Genomic DNA, 17,133 nt, shown 5'->3' with positions numbered 1-17,133 from the left:
CCATCACAAATACCACCTTAGATGGGTTAGCCCCAAGGGAGTGGTTTTCCAGAAGGAAAGCTGGGCTCGTAAAACTGGCTAATCTCACATAGGATGATGGTGGTAGTGGTGTCCCATAATTTTTCACTGAACTATCATGAAAAAATCCAGGAGTTTAGGCAACTATTGGTATATATGATATAATTAGATTAGAACCACAAAGTATACTGTGGCTCCTCCTCTACCTTTGGATTTTAATTAAATAAAATAACCACAGATGTGGAACAAAATTTTCCAGTACTGTCAATCTCTAAAATTTCTGTTTTTATTTTTTAGATATTTTTTGCCTCAGGGCACGTGTGCTTACCAGAGAGAGAGAGACAGAGATAGTGAGGGAAAGTGAGAAATCGACCCCTGGGGGGATGACCATGCCACAATCCCTTCTCCTCCATTCTCCTCCTGGGATCTTGGGCACCCATGCTTATGCACCCAGAGTGAGTTTTGAGCCACTAGGTGCAGGACTTGAACCACAGTTGTCCATGTGGGAGTCCAGTGATCTAACTGCTATGCAATCTGCTGGTTCAAAGTTTCCTTATTAAAGCTAAGAAAGAAGCAGAGAAGACAATTTCACAGGGCACTTACAGCCTTCCAGTGCCATGCAGGATGTTTTAAATGAGTGATCCCATTCAATCTCACGACCCTCCTGTGGAATGGAAGTTTACTATATTTTCCAGATGAAGAAACTGATGCTCAGGTATAAAATACCATTCCCAATATCACAGAGCTATTAAGTGAAGGGTTCAAAGTCTGAGCTCAAGACCCAAAGACTTCATGTTTTTAAAATAATTTAAACCCGCTAAAAAACACTCTAAGATTCTTACCTGCCATCTAGTGGCAATTTCTATTACCTGTAGACACAGATCTCAAATGTCACTGTTACTGCAAAACATTCCTATATCTGGGCCCATCCCCAAGAAAGAATATATTATATTGAGTTCCTATAGATTGCGAGATTACCAGAGATGATCACCTGAGTGTATATGTGGCTATGGAGGGGTCATATCATTCTCAGCACTCCATTACACATAGAGGAGCCAGAATTTAAAAAGGAAAAAAAAAGTAAAAGTCAATTAACACATATTTACAGGAAGATAATAAACTAGTAGATTACCCAATATCTATTCATTTGAAATAGAGGCAGAATGAAAAACAATTGCAGATGAATGAATAATGTACTAAAATCATTTTCCACTGACCAAAAATTATCACGGTATCAGCACCATAACGTAGTTCACTTAGATGTTCGAAGGGGAGAAAAGCAAGTAAGAGGACGTGCAAGTAGGACTGTTGAGTTCAGCAAAGTAAAATATGAAATGCCCAGTTAAATTTTAAGTTTAACTAAACAACATTATTTTTTTCATTTTTAGTATAAGTATGTTCTTTACTTTGAGATACCTTGTACTAAAAAATTATTCATTACTTATATGAAATTCAAATGTTACTGTATATCCTGTATTTTTATCTGACAACCTTAAATAAAAGAAAATACTATATATCACTTCATTGGCTATGGAGTCATTTTAATCAATTAAATAATAGCTAGCATTTTATTATTTTTTTTTCTTTTTTGAGAGAGAGAGAGATTTTTGCTATAGTGCACATGCCCTTGCTGGAGAGAGAGAGAAAAAGAGAAACAGAAAGCAAGAAATCACCCCTCAGAGGGATGGTCATGTTGTAATCCCTTCTCGTCTATTCTCCTCTCAGGATTTTGGGCAATCATACACAAGTGCCTGGTGTGAGTTTCAAGCTGCCGGTCTGGGACTCAAACTGCAATCGACTACGTGGGAGTCCAGTGACGTAACCCTTACACCATCTGCTGGTCCCATTTTCATTACCTTTTAAGTACTGTATAGATGTTAGCTCTTAACTCAAACTCAATCCTGTAAGATAGAAAGTATTATTTCCACTTAGAAAATAGGGATTTTGAGACTCTAAGAGGTGGAGTTACTTGCAAGAATCACATAACTAATTAATTCTTGAGAAGAAATTTGAATCAGATAATTCTACTACAGTGTTTAATGTACTAATGATTATAATACACTATCTCCTGTCAAATATATTAGTGAATTCAGATTATCCTGTAAACTACAAATGGATTAAATTTTTTGGATAATATTATTCAACAATCTTTCAACAAAGACCCAGCACTTTTTTTACCTAAGGCCTCTTTAACAGATAATAACAGTAAACGTAACATATGATATTATCTGCATATATTTTCTATTTTCAAATGGTATTTCAGAAATCAGTAATACCTGATGGTCATTATTAGAAATATATGTTTCCCACTACCTATATTAAAGGGCTAACTGGGAACCAGCAGTTAGCATAACGGCTATGTCGCTGGACTCCCACGTAGTCGACCGCGGTTCGCGTCCCGGACCTGGTGGCTTAAAACTCATGCCGGGTGCATGTGCGTGTGTGCCCAAGATCCCGAGAGGAGAATGGAGGAGAAGGGACTGCGGCGTGACCATCCCCTCTGGGGGGTGATTTCTCACTTTCTGTCTCTCTATCTCTGTCTGTCTGGCGAGCGCACGCGCCCTATAGCAAAAAAAAAATCTCTCTCTCTCAAAAAAAAAAAAGGCTAACTAGCAGAAATACCTGGTTATTTAAATTTAATGTAGTAGGGATTTATACTGTTTATATAGTTCCTAGTCAGAGAGCACTAGAATTAGATATCAATACAGATCTTCTTTCTTGAAGATTTTTTCTTTTTTAAAGAGGGGTTTTTGCTATACGGTGCATACGCTTGCTGGAGAGACAGAGACGGAGAGACAGAAAGTGGGAAGTCACACTCCTGGGAGGATAGCCACACCTCAATCCTTTCTTTTCCATTCTCCTCTCAGAATCTTGGGCACACACACATATGTGTGTGAGCTGCCAGGTTTGGGACACAAACCACTGTCACTATGTGGGAATCCAGTGATGTAACCATTATACCATCTTCTGGTCCCTCTAGCAGATTTTAGATCTCATCCATTATGTGTGTTTTTGATATGCTTTAATTCCTACAGTTAAGAGAAAACCAACTATTTGTTGTTAGATTTGTTCATTTAATAAAAGTCAAATCCACATTAAAACTGGATTTTTGTAGTATGCATCCTGTATCATGACATCTATTTTTTTTAATTTATTTTCTTTTTTTCTTTTTTTGGCCAGGTTTTTCGCTATAGGGCGCATGCGCTCGCCAGACAGACAGAGACATAGAGACAGAAAGCGAGAAATCACCCCCCAGGGGGGATGGCCACACTGCAATCCCTTCTCCTCCATTCTCCTCTCGGGATCTTGGGCACACACGCTCCCAGTTTCTTAAGCCACCAGGGCTGGGACGTGAACTGCGGTTGACTACGTGGGAGTCCAGTGACATAGCCATTACGCTAACTGCTGGTCCCTCATGACATTTATTTAATCTGGAATATCCTCTATTCTTAAACTTCAATTTGGTTTATACTTAAGAACTTTTTCAGTTCAATAGATCTAAACATATCTCATTAAAAGGTCACCTCAAATGAATATCTTTCGAGCCATAAACAACCAACTCCACTTAAATTTTACCTTTCATAAGACCACAGGCTTTTTACCTGTGAAATGCACATCTTGATGGCCAACTCAGACCTAATAAATCCGTCCTATGGGGATGGCATTTTAGAATCTGAATTTTGGCCTGCCCATGGATCCAATCAGGAGGGCTCCAAACCACACTCGGGGAAAATGACTTTGACATCAATGTGCAAGACGAAACAAGCAGTTGGTGGTACTTTTTCCCACTAAGAATTTTAAAGCTGCTTTATTTTTAGAATTTTCCCTATTTCCCATTACAGAGCTCTGTGGCAGCTGTAGAAAGCATGCATATATATATTTAGTGCTACATTCTGAAGTACTCTTAGATCCATTATCTTGCATTACAGCTCCTCCCATCACCAGGCAGATGCCTCCCAGAACAGATGGGGCCTGTGGTACTCAGGAAGGGCCATCAAATCCTACAGCTTCGGGGATTAAAACCCTACAGTGTTTCTCATGAAGGAACAGAATGAGCCTGTCATAGGAGGTAGGAGGTTGAGAAAGGGGAGCAAGGTGACTGAGAGTTTAGCTCAAATAATATCCAGTTACCCCTGCTTGTATTTTACGCATTTACCTTAAACCTCTCAATTAATTCGACTTTGCTAATTACGATACATATACCATGGTAATAGTAATCATATACAATAGCACAATAATAAATAATAGATTGAATGCAATCACTAAAATGTTTAATTCTATAACTTATTTTTAAATTATAGACACATAGCCTAAAAATAGAAACTAATCAGACATAGGCTAAAGGTAATTATCTTTTGGTTTTGGTTCTTTTCCTGTGTTTCACATTCCTATATGAAAATCTTTTTATGAATTATAAGTAACAGAAGAAAGTTCAAATGGGCGCATGAATCGATTCTAGCGAATGAAAGTATGTACACGTGGTTTGAGTCCTGGACCTGGTGGCTTGATACTCACGCTGGGCGTGTGTGTGTACATTCCCCAAATCCTGAGAAGAGAATGGAGAAGGGACCACAGTGCAGCCACCCCCTCAGGGAGAGGGTGGTGATTTCTCCCTTACTGTCTCTGTCCCTCTGTTGAGCCCAGGCGCCCCCCCCCCCAAAAAAAAAAGAAAAAAAAAACTATCAGAAAATGAGGCACTGAGAAAGCAGAAGAGAAAATACATGGGACAAGTGAAATTTTATTGTTCAAAGAAGCTATAGCCTGACTTGTTAAACAATAAAAGCAAGAACAAAAATTATGATGCTTTCATAGTTCAGAGTTTCTGTTACTCAACAAGTAGAAAATACTATGGTAGGTTTATGGCTTATGTTTATAATCCCATTTAGTGTAAAACTTTGACTATCCTAGTATGGATTCTACATTACAGTTTAATACATGTTGGTAACAAAAGTCCCTTTCATTGTAACGAAAAGAGAGAACTTCATATTTCAACTACAGAGAAGGCACAGCCAAAGCATGTGAATATTTGTAGAAGTTTCTGTAGGGAACAGCAGAGAGTATAGTGGTTATATCACTGGACTCTCACATGGTCAACCACAATTCGAGTCCTGGACCTGGAGTCTTAAAACTCAAGCTGGGCATGTGTGGGTATGCACCCAAAATCCTGAGAGGAGAATGGAGGAGAAGGGATTGTGGCGTGGATGTTCACTGCCCCTCCCACTCCCCACTGCCCCGGGGGAGTGATTTCTTGCTCTCTGTCTCTTTCTCTCTCTCAGTCTCTCCACCAAGCCCACATGCCCTATAGCAAAAATATCTCTTAAAAAATAAAGACGTTTTTATAAAGACAGATGATCTTCTGTCATTTTAAGTGAGAAGGCAACACAGTCTTAAAATGATCAGAGGTATTTCAATAAATGAGAACTTTTTTTACCACTTGAGTGACAAGTAAATACGAAGAGACTGCAAGAAGTTCCAAGAAAGGGTATTAAAGTAGAAATTTATTTTGGTGCAAAAAAGGAAAAAAAATAATGAAATCCATGCATAACGTTTTAATAATACACACTTCCTGTGAATCTCTTAAGGAGACTTTTCCCTTGTCGTTGAGTAGTTGTCAACTTCTCCAGCTAAGCCCCCTCCTTCACAGGAACCGTAAGCAGGTAAAACTGTTCATGCTATTTCCTTGTGTAGAAGGGTGCATGTACACATCTTATTTTGCTCATGACAAGTGACTATCCTCCAGGTATATCTGAGCTAACTGTGCAAAATAAGATAAAATAAAGGAATGTTTTGAATCTGCTTAGGCGATTTTAAATGTGTAATTTTTACAGATATGGATTTAGAACAGTTTATATTGTGACACTGAGTAGGTCTTCAACAGACAGAAGAATGATGTGAATTGGAAGAATCATGTTTCCAATACACATATTTTTCATACATTTTGCTGTGTTCAAAAGGTCATGTTAATGAGAAAAAGGCCACTAAGGTTAGACCTCATTCTGTGCAATGTCACACATAAACAGCCCCGAATAAATGGCATGTTAGAGAAAAGAGAAAACTGAGGTTTTGTGTCAAGTTCTGCCATTTACGTGATTAAGTCACATCATCTCTGTGAGTTGTTTTATCATGTTTTGAGACAGAGTACTTTATACAAATAGTGATAGTATTCAGATTATTATAAGGAAATAGTGAAAAATGTATTGGAAAAAGCTATTTAAAAACAACAAAGTGCTACAGAAATGCAATTTCATTAGTACACAATATTTCCAATATGTTCCTAGGGGTATTAAGGTGGTTATTTTTATGAACACTCCATGATCATATAACTTTGAAAATCATCAAGTAAGAAAAACAGTTATTACAGGATTCTTAAGAGTCTTTCCTATATTAATATGCATGTGACTCTATATAACAGAGATGATATAGAATTCATAAATATTTTTAGCACAAAACCATTTTTTTTCCTTTTTGAGTACTTCATAAAAGATGATTTTTTTTTAGGGTACATTTTTGGAAAATGTTGATGAAATTTATCATTTGGAAAGAAAGGGAACTTTATTTGTTTTAAAGTGCTGCATTCTTAGGATGAAGAATGCATACATTATGCTAAATCAGTTCATATCAGCCTTGGGAGAGGACCATTTTGAAAACTCCGGGTCTGTAGCCAGAAAAAAATCAATTTTGGTAGTGGAACTATCTGAAGAAAAGGAGTATCTGGAAAAAATAGAAACTGTGAGTATTAGGATAGCACTGCTGATTCTCAACAAGGCCCAAGGACTAAGCCAGTTGAGGTTGGTAGAGAGCCTAAAGTAGAGGCCAGCTTAGTAGGACCCAAGTATCCTGATAAGCCAGTAGTCCAGGCAGCCCTTAAGGGAGGGCTGCCAGGTAAGTCCATAAAGATGAGAGTGGGCTGACAAGAAACATCTCATTAACCTTCAAAGGGCAGGCTGGACCTGGAATGCAAAGCCAAAGAGTAAATAAACCAGAAAAGAACACAGGAAAGCTCAACTAGAAAAGAGGACAGAGAGGAGGGCTGTCAGACATCCATCAGGATTTGCAGGTAGCAGAGGGCAGGTCAAATGGAGGGAGAAACATTGGGTATCTTGACTAACCCTGGGCAAGGAAGTTAAGTAGAGTTAAGAAATCAAAACTTCAATTGGCCTTGATACTGAGGTCACTATCTGTTTGTATCTATTACTCTTCTCAAACATAAGTTAATTCCAGAAAATAATTAACTGAACAGTGTAGGCAGATAGATGTGCCCCTAGCCACATTTTAAAGGACCTTATAGAGAAAACTGACCAAAGCTTAAAAAAACAAAGGAATAATGAGGTAGGCTAATACATCCAGGACATCCATCATGCTTGTGAACTTTATAAAACAAAGGCACTACAGATTTTAAAAATTGCTTCACTGAGGCATGTTTTCTCTAGGGAAATACCAATTTTATTAATGAAAGAGAAAATGAATGCAATAATTGCTATCATTAATTTATTACATGTTGGTGCTAGCTAGCAAATAAATATAAGTGAGAGATAGTTTTAATCATACATAGAAACAAAATCCAAATTATCTACTCATTGTAGCCTCACTGGCTTTGAGGAAAAATTACAAAAGTATCTAAGATAAACCAAAACAACTGAATCAGGTAACCTTAACTGTGACCAAGATTGTTGGACACAGTAGCATTCTTTAAAATATGGTGTGTGTACAAGAGACACTATTAAGTTGTGGGGAAAAAATATTAGAATTTCCATTCTTATTTGTTTTCAAGAAAAAGAGAGAGAGAGAAGAAATAAGAGTTTCCTAAGCATTTAGTGTACCTGTCTCTGTGTGTATTCAATGTTCAGTAACACTGTAAAGCATATGCAATTTCTACAATGTGGAAACACATATTTGGAGGGTGATCTGTAGCCACAAAAAAAGCCAGCGGCTCTAATTCTAGACAAGGGCCAGAATATGCTGATTAGAGCTGGGTGATGGAAAGACTTCCTAATGTAACAGATACCCCCTGAAAAAAGGATCCACCTCACTCACTAAATGGCTTGCAAAATTCTGTGATAAAATGATCACACAAGCATGTTGAGATGTGTTGTACCCCCTTTTCACTTCCGACTGGTTATGCAATCATTAGAAAGCTTCAATGACTTCTCCTAATCTCATTACAAAACAAACCTGAGAGCCCTGCTTTAAAGACAAAATGAGAATGGATTCTGGTTTTATTTGAAAGTCTTTAACAAATGGTTGTTTTTTGAACCAGTATTTCTTAATTCTAAATTTTACTCATTCACATGTTCCCTGCTTATATTTTTTACAGAATGGTTGACATTCTTACAACTACATTTTGATAATATGAAGACAACTAATAATGTCACAAATTAAATTTCACTTACACACACACACAAAAGAATAAGTCACTTGAAGTTCACTATCGTGAAGACATGAGTGGGCCTGCTGTGCACACACAATTCTTCTAAGTCCTGCTTTTCAGTTTTTCAATGGTTTCAAATACCACTTCTCGGCAGAAGCATACACCTTCCCACGTGACAGTATGGGTACCAGTAATAATCATACACCGGGGGAGGGGGGCACAGAGGTGAATGCAACTTTTAATTCCTCACTCCTGGTATTGTGCTTGTAATAAACAGATATCTCAAAAATATTTACTTGAATTCAAAAGTACAAAATCATTTAAAATAATCTTCCTTGAAACCACAAAGCTTCCATCTAAGTTTTACACACCATAAGGGCTTTTCAAGGCAGTCTCCTACTCTACTTCTTCTTGACACCAAAAGCTATTTTATTTTTCATGATTTTATATATGTAACTGCTTGTGTATTAGTACTTCATAATGGTTTCACACATCTTACCGGCTTGTCTTGGCAAAGCTTTTTGTTATGGTTTTAGTTGTTTTTAGAGAGAGGCAGCATATTAATCCTAATAAATGTCTCAAAATTAGAAATGATGGAAAGGTAGAGGCAAGATTTTGAGTAAAGTAGGTTTACCATGCATCTCATTAAAGTTTACTGTTCTAAGGGTTAATTTTTAAGGTTAGATGGCTGTATTTTTATATTTTATATCTTATTAAGTTATATAATGTCTCTTTGTTACTTCATACTTGTGTTGTATTATGAAGACATCAGTTGGTAATCTGATGTAAATTTTCTGATTCCTATAGATTTGGATAATCTCAATTATTAGTCAGCTATTAGAATATTAGTGAGGTGGGGGGGGGTTTGTGTTGTTGTTTTCCATAGAGTCAGAGAGGGGGAAAGTGAGAAATCAGCCACCAGTATGGCCACCAGGATGGCCCTTCTCCTCCTGGGATTTTGGGCATGCACTTACACTCAAGGGTATGCTTTTCAAGCCTCTGGATTTAGGACTCATGTGGGAAACTAACTCCTTCAACACCACGCCACCTGCTGTCCCAATGCAGAGGGTTTTAAAAGGAGCTTTAGGTGGAGGGAGAATTTTTTTTTTTGTATCATCTCCATTTTAGATGAAGAACAGAAAAAACTAAATTGTAAAGTATTAATATCTGTTAGTCTTCAAATCAAGACTTTTAGATTTCAAATTATGCAGTATGCTACATTAATGCGGACTGGACTTTTATTTTCCTGGTGAGTACTTCTATACAAATGTCTTATTGAATTGTTTTTATTGTTAAAGGTTTTTTCTATAATTGGATAGTGGGGATTCCCTTTAAATCATAAAATTATAAAACATTTGAAGATGAGTTATAGTCTGAGCAAATTATAAGCACCCTTTCATTCTTTTGATAAATGTTCATATTTTTCAAAATATATATGAACATTATGAAAGAATAGAAGCTGCTTCACAATCGTACATGAAATACATCATACTACTTGATCCTTTAAAAATATTTTTTCAGAGAAATCCTTCATACAGGCTTGCTATTTACTATAAATTTCATATTAAAACTGAATTGGAAATCAGAATATGCCTTCATATTGAAAAATGTTTCCAAGGGGCCTAGCAATCAGTTGACCCTTGAATACTTTCCCTCGAACTCTGCTGTACCAAATTGTCCAGAGGGCAACAGCAGTTACTGGGTTTAAAGAAGTTATGAATCTTACAGCTAGAATACTCCCTTCTAAAAGTCTGAAATACACTGGATTAAATAAGGTTTATTTAATTTGAAAGTTTAAATTCAATTGCTTTCTTACATATTTTCTCAAAATTAGTATTGAAATGAAACTCTGTAGGGTTAGATGCAATTTTGACAAAGGTCAGCACTAAAATGTGCAGTCTAACAACTCTATTAATTCCACTAATTTGGTTGAAATAGTGCGCAGACTGCCTTAAATTAGCAAGTACTTCATGAAATAGACCAAAAGGTCATTTCCTAGGTAACAATGTGACAGTTTCTTTCGGTTAGTCATTTATATTATGATATCCTTTGGGAAATCTGAAAACTTTATAGCAGATTTAATTACAAACAGTGAAGAATCCTTTTTCTATAGTCATTTACCAATAAGGTAACACATACATATACACTGCGTCACAGTCACTATAACATACTTTGTGCTGACCTTCTAATTATTTGTTATTATTACTATTATTATTATTATTATTAAATTTTCTGTAGGGTATGTGTGCTCATTAGAGATAAAGAGAGAGAGAAAGTGAGAAAGGAGGCTGCCAGATCTGGGACTCGAATTGCAGTTGATCATGTGGGAGTCCAGCTCCTTAACCGCTATGCCAGCTGCTGGCCCTGTGCTGCCTTTTTATAAACACATCTTTAATCAATTCACAGTAACTCTATTAACTCTTAGAGTCTTCCTAATTTAGTTCTCTGTTAGATACCAAAATGAATCACTATGTTTCTTCACAATTTCTAAGATTATCATTGGAAATAGCCCAGATCCTGGTAGATTATGTCATTAAACATGTCAATTTCATGCTGAATTTTAGTCTGTCTAAGCTAAGTATAAATAAAAAGAAAATATATCTATTTCATTGAAAGTTAGTGATAATGGACATAAAATATATAATCATTTTCATAAGAATAAGAATAGTGCAGATTGGTAAATAATATAGTGCTCATTTTATTAATATTTATTATTACCATTTTCAGATAAAGAAACTGAAAAATCTGATGCTACCTGGATAAAAACATTTCAAATTTCTGTTTATTAAGCCCAATTTATTTTAGCAATACTACTTACAGTTTGCAAGTAATGTATTACTTTACATTTAATTTTTTAATCAGAAATTCCATTTAGAAAAAAGTAAAAAATATGTATGCCTACCTTCATTGTTAATCATAATCAACGATGTCAAATTATGCTTTCATGAGGTGTACGCAGACACCAGAAAGAAGAGGATGGATTTATCCAATACTGGGTACCTACCATGTGCTTTCTCTGTTCTATCATTTGTTTCATTTAATGCACCTTAAAATCCAAAATAATTTCTGGTTTCTCTGTTTAGAAAGTAACAACAGAAGATTATAGTCCAATTCTAAAAGATGGCAAAGAGTTAAATGCCACTGTATTTTTATTACAGAATTTAAAATCTAATCTAACTATGTATCAGGAATGTTCAACAATGTGTCAGGAATGACAGGCTTGGGATCTTTCAGTATAGGTGTTGGTGAGATTTTTTTGAAAGGCAGAAACTGTCAGTTAACATTAGAAAAGTTTTTGGAATACACATCTGTAGGGCTTTTGGCCCAAAGTTTTGTTTAAACTTTAAAATTTTAGAGAACAGGATACACATCAGAGTGTTCTAATATTTATCCTAAAGGCTAAGAAATACCTCTCTTTGAGAACTGCCTGTGAACATAACACATTTTTGCCAAGTTAAGATGAAATATCAGAATGTTTAATGATAACAGTAACTCATGACCACTAATCAGTTAGATATGAACATTTCTGAAAAATAACAGCAAGAACATCTGCTTGAGAATTTCCAGACATTTTGATCTTTTAGAAGAGATTGACAAAATAGTAGAGGAATAATAAGAATAAAAGGATATTGGACCAGTAAGTGTGTGGAGGTTAAGGTGGTTGGATCTTCCATGGGCAACTCCACTGTTAAAGTCCCAGACCTGGCAGCTTATGAAACATGCTGCCTGTCTGTGCATGTATGCCCAAAATCTGGAGAGGAGAATAGAGGGAAAGGGACTGTGGAAAGGCCATCCCTCCTGGAGAACAATTTCTCACTTTTTCTCTCTCTATTTCTCTCTCTGTCTCTCTGCAGTGAGCACACGTGACCTATAGCAAAAGCAATCAACCAACCGAAACAAAACAAAACAATACAATGATATTTGAATATTACTGAATTCCTAAAAGGACACATAATATACTTTGTAATATATCATAATTATTCATAAGGGCATTTTATTAAGGATTCATTTATAACAATTATATTTATAGATATTTTTGGATGAGTTTTAGAAAGTTTAAAATAAAACACTCTTTTTTTATGGCCCTTATTTTTAGTTGGTCTAAGAAATAATTTTTTAAAAAAATTGGTAAGAGATTGGTAATAAGGATGATCATTTAAATGACAAAAATGAGTTATTTTCTTAAGAGCTACTGAGAAAACTGATGCATTTTAGTCAAAAACATAACTAAAATTTACAAATTCAGAAGCTTCAAATAAGGATAAAAATTGACTTCTATATCAACAACTCAAAAAGAAAAAAAAGAAAAAAAATGCACCCTATCCATTGTTATCTACAAAGATGTTAATCTTATTTACAACAAGAACACTAACAAGCACAACAGTTGAACGTATATTATATTCTCTTGAGAGGAAAACACTAAAAATAGCCACAATTCTGGAGCTTTTGCTTGTACGATATCAGAAAATAAATAAATAAAATAAAAAAATGTCAACTTACTTTGCCCTGGAGATGCCGAATATGTTTTGACAGAACAAAAATTAGACATCCACTGGAAGAACTGGTCTTTGAATTGACAGAAAAGATGTCAACAACAGAATGAATCAATTTCAGGACTCAAGTGACTTTAAGAAAACGATGGAAAAGTCATCTTAAATAAAGGGATGTATAAAGGTTTGTACTGAAGATCACACCCTGGTTCATGTAAAAAAAAATTTTTATCTTTATAAATTAATTTGTTACTGGTGACCCCTTTGTGTGGGTCTACCAGTCTGTTTAGGTTACTTATGGAGTATAAAATATTTTGCCTTATTTCACATGATATTATGACTCACAAGTAATATTTAGTTATACCCAGTTAGTAGGAGACATGACTGAGATATTTAAAATTCAAAAAATACTATATAGGAACACACACCAAGTTTAACTTTACCATTGTGAAGTCTAACAAATGGAAGAGAGATTTTCCACAATTTCTTAAAAGTAAGAACTTAAAAACTTCATGAAATCTACATACTACAAAAACCTAGCTCCTATATTAGAAAAGGTCAGCTCTTTGATATGAGAGTTTAGATTTGTTTTTCAAATGTTATCTATAAATTTGAGACTATGTAGCATTTGGCCTCTTTTTTTTTTTTTTTTGAGAGGTTTTTTTTTTTTTTTTTTTTTTTGGGGGTTTTTTTTTTTTTTTTTTTTTTTGGGGGTTTTTTTTTTTTTTTTTTTTTTTGGGGGTTTTTTTTTTTTTTTTTTTTTTTGGGGGTTTTTTTTTTTTTTTTTTTTTTTGGGGGTTTTTTTTTTTTTTTTTTTTTTTGGGGGTTTTTTTTTTTTTTTTTTTTTTTGGGGGTTTTTTTTTTTTTTTTTTTTTTTGTTTTTTTTTGCTATAGGGCGCCTGTGCTCGCCAGACAGACAGAGAGAGACAGAGAGACAGAAAGCGCGAAATCACCCCCCAGGGGGGATGGCCACACCGCAATCGCTTCTCTTCCGTTCTCCTCTCAGGATCTAGGGCACGCACGCACATGCACCCGGCATGAGTTTTAAGCCACCGGGTTCGGGACACGAACCATGGTCAACTACATGGGAGTTCAGCGACATAGCCATTATGCTAACTGCTGGTTCCCCGCATTTGGCCTCTTAAATTCAGATCAAACTTACACAATGAATGGGTCTAAATTCATAACTAGAATTATTCTCTGAAATAATTATTCATTCAACAACTCTTTATTGAATGCCTACCAGGTGTCTGGTATTTGATTAGGTACTGAATAAGTTGTGAAGGTAAGCAAGCCCAGCCTTCTTGATGCAGCCTTAGTGTGAATGCACAATTTCCAATATAGTCTGAGAATGCTCCGTGAGAATTACAGAGCACAGAATAGTATATGGGAGAGCACTTTAACCAGGCATGTGGTAGGATGGAGTTGACAGCAAAGACTTCCTAGAGAAAGTCATACCTGGAAGGAGCTGAAGTATTTAAAGAGCAGAAGGCTCATACTGCTGTGGGTAGAAATCCATTCTTTTCCTCTAGGAAGAAAACTATGCTACAGGAGTGGGAAGAAAGAGTTTGGTTTGAGAAACTGAAGCAAATTGAGAATAGATGAAACAGGGCCAAGCTTTGTGAAAACTTTTAGTCTATAATAAGAAATTTGTACTTTATTCTGAGGCTGAGATGGAACAATGGAAGAATTTTAAACATGGAAGGAAGAGAGCCATATTTAATTTTAGGGAAAAAAATACAACTTACAACTTTGAGAAAAAGATTTTTAGAAGGTAAGACCAGAAATAGGAAAGCGGGTTATGAGACTTCTGCAGAAATCCTGGTGGAAGACAGGTAGTCCAGATCATGGACGTGGCAATGGGGACAGTGAGAAGTGAAATTATTTTAGTGTAGCTGCACCCTATTTTTAGTAGCTGAAATAAACAATACTTGCTAAGTTAGTGAATGTGAGTGTGTAGAGTCAGTAGAAGAGATGTCGGCAGGCAGGTAACAGGCAGAGGAAGGGTGGCTTGGAAAGGCCACTGGGATGTGTAAACTAGGAGGTAGAGGAAAATATCAAGGATGGTGTCAGACAAGCCGCCATGGGTTAGATAAGGATTTCAGATCCAGAGTTTCACCTTTTGGACTTTGGTCCCCAATGTAATGGCATTGGGACATGGTGACATCTTTAGAAAGAGAGACCCAGAGGGCAGTGACTGGATCATGGCGGCATTGCTCTCATGATTGGTTTCATGCTGTTTCAAGATTCATGAATTTCTAGCTCTTGTGAGAAGGGGTTATTCTCCTGAAAGTACGTTTTTCTCAAAGGAAGATGCCTGTCCCCATCTCTCTCTCTCTCTCTCTCTCTCTCTCTATATATATATACGTCCATTATCCTCTCTGCTTTTGTCAGCCATGTTGTGCTGTAGTCAGCCTGATACCAGCCTCATACCTTTGGACTTTCTGGTCAACAGAATCTTGAGCCAAATAAACCTCTATTCTCTATAAGTCACCCAGTCTCAGGTATTTCTGTTAGCAATGCAATATAGACTAAGACATAAGCCAATAAAAGGAATGTTTTGAGAAAGAGGTAATGTCTAAAGAGCACAAGCGGTGTATTGCTTGCTCATGTGCCATCACCATTTATCAAGTTTTATAATATATCATGAGTTCATCACAAATCCTTGTTGAGTAAATGATTAAACAGGACCTGCAACATACCATAAAAGGACACCAGACTTAGTACTATAACGGTATACAAAAAAGCATATTCCTTACCCTCAGCAAATTCAGAGAACAGTAAAACATCCATAATTATACATGTATGGCAGCTAATGAGAGCTCAATATAGTTCCAGCTCAATAAAGATTCATATATTGAGTTGTCAGAAAAGTCATGACTGTATTTCTCTATGCAAAAATGTGTTATGACTTTTCCAATGACCTATTAGAACATTAAAGGAAATAAAGGAAAAAGTAAGTATTTTTAATTGTGAGAATTAAAATAAAAAGAGTAAGGCCAAAGTAAGGCAAGGTTGAAAAAAGACCATTGCAAATTTTAGGTGACCTCTTAACAACTTCAGATTTGTCAACTCCAGTTTGAGAAAGGGTGGCATTTGTTCTTCCCATGATTTCCAGGGATACAATGAATTACCAGTTTTTCAACTCATGGATACAGCATTAAAATCTAACAAAAGTAGAACTTATCTTTTTATTCAAGTGCCCTCATTATGGAATGGAATTGTCTTACTGTTCTTAGTCACAGAAGACATTAACCAATTTGTGCATTCTTAAGAGTACTCCACAAATAAGTGCATTTTAAAAAGATTGTTTTAAAAAGCACTGACTGTAACCTTATTTCACTGCAAATGATGAACAGACTGAAGTACCTATGCTCTCCTTCCAGAAGCAAGTTCTCTTATGAGAAGGTAATCAAATTGCTCCATTGCTTAGCAACCACAAGTAAAGAGCTAATATGTCAGAAGTCATAATTCTATAAAAACAACCTGCGGGTCAGTGACAGGATCGCAGTGCCCTTTGTATTCGTGCTGTGATGCTTTCACAACCAATATTAACACAAAGCACTAGAAGAGAGGAGAGTTAAAATGCAAATGCCTCCAGAATTGATCAATGGACCTATGCATGGTGTGATCTGGCACAATCTGCTGCAGCAACCTGACAGGAGCATCTATAAATCAACACCAGAGTAAGAACAGCCCATGACATAGCTTCCTAAGGAATTCCTGTATTCTTAAGTGAGTTAAGCTAAAGATGAAAGCATATTTAAATTAGCATGTGAAGATAATGACTGACACTCATGCAACCAACAGAACGTCTTCTGAGAAAGCAGTGGAGTGGATGGTGAAGCGATTTTGGACAATGTTACCTGTAACCACTGGGACTGGTCGTTGTGGCCGGAGGTCCAGGCGTTGACTTTGCCTTGCTTGTCCAGCCGAGCTTTCCTGGGCTCCCAGGTGAACATGTCCATGTTGAGAGTTCGGAAGATGCTGGAGGCAGTGATCTGATAGTCTTGTATATGTCCTGATTTCATCCCTAGAGGCTCAGAACAGCCTGAAAGAAAATGAGAACAGCTCCCTGAGAAAAATAATTTATCACCCTGAAACTTTTCCACATTCATTTTGGAGAAGCAAGAAAAGATTAAATATAATGTTATTCATTCCTCCAAAGACAGAGCATCTAAATTCAAAAAAAAAAAAAAAAAAAAAAAAGAAAGAAAGAAAAAAAAAAACAGCTATAATCAGAAAAAGATCTGGAAC

The 17,133-nt window shown here is 36.1% G+C and overlaps 1 protein-coding gene across 1 annotated transcript in view; it reads right to left on the bottom strand.

The window, feature by feature from the left end:
• EDIL3 (EGF like and discoidin domains 3) overlaps positions 1-17,133 on the bottom strand; it is a 496,837-nt gene that overhangs the window by 113,565 nt on the left and 366,139 nt on the right. The gene's annotated exons all lie outside the window — the stretch shown is intronic.

Source organism: Tupaia chinensis, unplaced genomic scaffold, assembly GCF_000334495.1.
Source record: "Tupaia chinensis unplaced genomic scaffold, TupChi_1.0 Scaffold000099_1, whole genome shotgun sequence".
NCBI classification, from domain to species: domain Eukaryota; kingdom Metazoa; phylum Chordata; class Mammalia; order Scandentia; family Tupaiidae; genus Tupaia; species Tupaia belangeri.
The sequence above is the reverse complement of the archived record's forward strand: the minus strand, read 5'-3'. Positions and strand labels throughout refer to the sequence as shown.